Source organism: Pholcus phalangioides, unplaced genomic scaffold (assembly GCF_987345545.1).
Source record: "Pholcus phalangioides strain wild (caught in Gottingen) unplaced genomic scaffold, Ppha-v1.0 ptg000017l_1, whole genome shotgun sequence".
Classification (NCBI taxonomy): domain Eukaryota; kingdom Metazoa; phylum Arthropoda; class Arachnida; order Araneae; family Pholcidae; genus Pholcus; species Pholcus phalangioides.
In genome coordinates this window covers 15,085,809-15,091,162 of record NW_028301610.1, presented here as the reverse complement: position 1 = coordinate 15,091,162, position 5,354 = coordinate 15,085,809, and the positions used below count along the sequence as shown (strand labels likewise).

General features: G+C 36.0%; 1 pseudogene; it reads left to right on the top strand.

The window, feature by feature from the left end:
- Positions 1-4,948: 4,948 nt before the first annotated feature.
- LOC149072429 (5S ribosomal RNA) lies at positions 4,949-5,067 on the top strand (annotated as a pseudogene).
- The last annotated feature ends 287 nt before the right edge of the window (positions 5,068-5,354 follow it).

Sequence of the window (5,354 nt, the reverse complement as noted above, 5' to 3'; positions counted from 1 at the left end):
CTTGTGAATAGAAATTTGAATTGTCCTTGTTATATGTGATGACATATAACCGTCTTCAGAGCAGACTGATAGGTTCGACTTGCTTTTATGAAAGATTGCAGAAATGATAGTTGGTGCTTAAGCTAATGTTGACGTTACTTTCTGACGTTCGCAAGTAATCACCGGCATAAATAGATCTACCGTTTCGTCATACATTCTAAAGGTGAGTAGACATGTGAAAAGACGACGCCACTCTCCGCTACCACCAGACGAAGGTTTCTAACAACTGGCTGTTGCGAAGAAGAATTTTTTTTTTTTTGGAAAGAGAGAAAATTCAACTGTGTCTTTGCGGGGAATCGAACCCACGTCCTTTCACTTTCCGGATGAACACACTAGACTACAAGGGCAACGAATCTCTAAATCTTTCCTTGGAGCTCGTGTTCACTGGAAGGGACCGCACATGGACGGCCAGACCAGACTCAGGCCAAGCTCACAACTGATGATGCTGCCACCAGATGGCAACTTATGAAAGGATGACGTCACTCTCCGCTATCCATACAAGGTTTTAACAACTGGCTGTTGCGAAGATGAATTTTTGGAAAGGGAGAAAATTCAACTACTTTTGCGGGGAATCGAACTTACGTCCTTTCACTTTTCAGATGAACGCCATACCACTAAACTACAAAGGAGAAGGCCGGGAAAGTGAAAGGATGTGGGTTCGATTCCCCGCAAAGGCAGTTGAATTTTCTCTGCAAAAAAAAAAATAATAATTCATCTTCGCGACAGCCATTTGTTGGAAACCTTCGAGTAGACATATAACTGCAAGCTTGACAATCATGCATGTTCAATCTTTTTATAGAACCATTCTTGACAGTCTGTAGGACAATTTTTCGCAGGCATTTTGATTGTATAAATGGCTTCAAGATTGAAGGAATTTTTATTATGCTTGCTTGTACAAGACGCGCTTGCACAAACAAAAATGAATGTGTACATCATGCATGTAGCTTGGTACCAGTTTTTACTTTTTGCTTTTTAAAAAGTGATGTCTGTTCGGTGTTGGTATTTTTATTCTCGGTTTTCTTCCGCAAGTCAGGGCCACACTTGTGTCAAGCCTGGCCCAATAGTCATTCGCAAATATTTGCGTCCAATATTTGTTTTCCCCTGAAAAAAAGAAGCAGCAGTGGCATAGGCTGGCTACACGTTGGCTCAGCTTGGCCCAGTATTGTCTGGCGAATATTTGTTTCGAGAACGTTCTCCGCGTTGTGACTGTTTTCGTTCTTCGACCAATGTGTGGCCAGACGGATATTGGAAGATCGGGAAGTAAGGCGGCACCTATATGACTTCGGTTGGAAGCTGGAATGAGCTGATCGTTCTGTTCGAACAGCCTCAAAATATCTTCCAGCCTCCAAAATTTGACGATCATTATCAGCGGCTGAGTGGCCACACTACTCGCCCATGATCAACTTTGGAAAGTATTGGGCCAGAATTGACACGAGTGTGGCCCTGTCTGTAGGAAAGGACATAGGCAGCCAAAGCGAGCGCATCATCACATGAGAGGGCTCGTCATATCCCAAGTACAAACTGATTCTTGTGCAAGCGTACTAATACCGTGTGTTGTTGAAAAGAAAATTGTATATACACTTGAACAAAAAATGGCTCTACGTGTTTGTCAAGCTTGAAGTTACGTGTGTGGTCTCCTTAAGTGACAATACAAGCTTTTTGGAAGCATTCCGAAACGTACGTGTGTTTGTAATTCTTTCACCTCAATTCTCAATATGACAATCGAAAGATTATAAATATAAATGTTCGTTAACCATAGGATTGCTCAATCGATTCTAAAAACTACCGACATGACTCAGTACTAAATCCATCGAACTTAACTTAATTGTTGGCAGTCGGCCTTAATTAGCTAACTCTCATTGAGCACTTCCTCCAGTTTCCCATTAACAGTTCAATGCCACCTAAACACCGTGTTAATACAGTATTACCCGTGTTTAGATGCAGCGGGGCTTTGTCGACGTTGATTACCGGTGATTAATAATGCTAATTAGTCTCAGGCGGTATCATAGAACCGGGGTGTAATTTCTAAAGTTTGGATAAAACGACGTTTTTAGATATTCCTACACAGTGTTCGCCAATACGCATCAAAATTCAATTTTAGTCCTCCAAATTTCGTTGAGGACTGGGAAATACTCCACTAAATTTTAGGTAATTTTTTTTCAGAGTTATTTCTCTTTGAAGAAAATAATATCTTTTTTTTGACAAAAAATACCTTTTAAATTTTGGAAAAGAGTGAAATTATACTCTTCAAAATTATATTTTCGGATAACACTGTTCCTGCATATTGTATGCCAAAAAATAGTGAATTAATATTTTTTAATAGTTTAAGGCATCTGATTACGTTCAATTGACGAATATTTCGAAAATGGTTTTATAAATTTGTGTAAAAGAATGTTTTACACTAACTCCAAAGCTATTTTATTCTTATACATGTGCGATAAGTAAAAACAAAGCTATGCCTGATTAAAATCTTCTGGAAAAATGATTTCAAAGGCATCAAACAATTTTCAAACGCTTTTTTTGAACATTCATTTTTTCGTTACTTTATTCCACGCGAAACACCGAATTTCTCAAAAACTGCGACATTCTTATTAACATCTTCAGTGACATTTCAAACAACATTAGCTGTGCAATTAATGCCTAGGCTCTCGGCTATATGTTCAGAATTTAGTATTTTACAGCTGTTTAAAAAACAAATATTTACTTTTTTTTTCAAAATTCACGTAGTTTCCCAAAAACTGTAATATCTCAGAAAATATTTTGTGTACATTAAGGCAACTGACTACGTGCGAGGCACTTAAAAACTGATTTTCACAAAACAAGTAGGGTTTGAATCAAAATACTGTATGAAATAAGGAAATCCAGTGAAATTTCTGAAATATCTAAAACTTCTCGAGATATTCTAAATTATGTCCTCAAAATTGGCTCATTTTCAGTACTTACGCCAGACATTGTACACTGTATACCACAACATTTATTTGAATAGTTTTGATACTATATATCGCTATGAACGTTATCTATGCAACGAACTAAAAGTTTTAAGGTACACAAAATATTATCTAAGATATGGCAGTTTTCGTGAAACAATACGTGAGGATTTTCACTAAAAATTCAAACTTTTTTATTCAAACAGCTGTAAATTACTAAATTCTGAACCTATGATCAAGATCGTAGTTTATTGCACAGCTAATGTTATCTGAAATACTGTTAAAAAAATTTCATTTCATAAGAATATGTTGCATAGTTGTTGAGAAATTTTGTTTGGCATGGAATAAAATACCGCAAAAATGAGTCTTCTAAAAACGCTGAATCTTCTAAAAACGTTTGAAAATTGTTTGTTGCCTTCAAAACCATTGTTCCAGATGATTGAAATCAGCCATAACTTTGTTGTTATTTACTGCATGTGTAAGAATGAAATAGTTTTGGATTCTGCGTAAAAACGTTCTTCCAAATGAATTTATAAAACCATTTTCGACAATTTTTGAAAAAAAATCGTTATTTGAACGTAGTCAGTTGCCTTAGAACTTTTAGTTCATTGCACAGATAACAGTTATAGCAACGCACAGTACAAAAACCATTGGAATATGTATATATACACACACTGTTGTGCTGAAAATAAACTTATTTTGAGAACATTATATAAGATAACTCAAGTTCTAGAAATATTTCAGAAATTTCACTGGATTTCTTTGTTTTATATTATGATCAATAATACACGTTTTGTGAAAAACGCACTGTTGAAAAAAAAAATGCCCCGCATGGAGTCAGCTGCATCAATATACATATTTTCTTGTCTAATTGGTTTTTCTATATTGAGGAAACATCTTCAAAGTATCCAATAAATGTCTACCTTATCTGTTAAAGAGACAATATTCTTTTATCAGAAACTAAAACTATTTCTATAGAAATGATTTTTTTCCCAAAGAGAAAGAAAATATTATATTATTATATGGAAACTTCCGGTGAGAGTTCTATGATTTAGCTGAAAAATATAATTTTTCAGGAAAAAAAATTTTTCTACAAAAAAAAACAAAAAACCCCGAAAAGTTTTCACACACACACAACTCTCACACGTTTTCTTTTCTATGCCTTGGGGAGTATAAGGAGAAAAATAATGCATTATAAAATAAAAAAAAATATATATATATAACAGCTATATACAGAAAATGTGTGAGAGATTTTGTCGATAAAAACCACAGACATTTTTTTTTCCCGGAAAAAAAACAGGAAAAATTTCCAAAAGAAAAATCATTTTCGAAATATCTCTAGGAGGAAAGAACGAAAATCGCAAGCTTTCTGAACACAAGGAGCGTAAGATTAGAGGGGGGGGGGGCGCACTTAAGAACGAACCGAGACTTTTCGAAATAAAACCGTGTATTTACGCATAAAGACAAACAAAAATACGAAAACAGTCATAATACGGATATATTTGAGTTAATATAAGAACTTCAGACATATTCAGATGCTTTATGAGAATACTCCAGTATTAAGTCTAATATTTACCCGGACGTTCCTGAGTACTTATCAAATGCAGTTGCGTAAAATGCACTAGAGAATGTAATTGGATTTAATATAGTTTTATTGTATTACTTGAGATACTTTTTTCGTACTCATGAATATACATTCTGTATTTTGTAAAGATTTACATGGCCTGAGTTACTTCTCACTGTTGGAAAGAATACCCTCTTTTTTTACAAAAAATACCCTTTAAAATTTTGGAGATGGGTGAAATTACCCCTAGATGAACCCGTACATTTATCATTGGCTCGCCACTGATGCAGGTCGCAAAACTTCCAACACTCTCTGTCTTTTGAGCTTTTCTCTTCCAGGCCCTCCCCACCACCCTGACAATTGTATCTTCCCATCTTGTTGGACTGCCTTGTTTTCGTTGACCACATCTAGGATACCAGTCAAGGGCCATACCATGCTGGAAACGCCGGTTCTCGTCCGATCGCCGAAGTCAAGCAGCATCTGGCGTGGTTAGTACTTGGTAAGATGACCACATGGGAACACCACGTGCTGTTGGCATCACTTTTTTGAGGCGACCACCGGTAGACAGTGTCTTCATTGCCAAACCATCTCATTAATGGCAGTAAATTGCAATATAGTGATATGGCCAGAGTTGGTGTTTGGTGAAGAAGTAGCTGGTGACTCTGGATGTACATCTGTTGTCTTTGAATCTTGGTATGTGGCCGGCTCATCTCTCCTCTTCATGAGTGAAATATTATACTCTTCAAAATTATATTTTCTCGGCTAACACTGTACCTACATATTATACCCGGAAAAATAGCAAATTTTTTAAAATAGTTTAATAT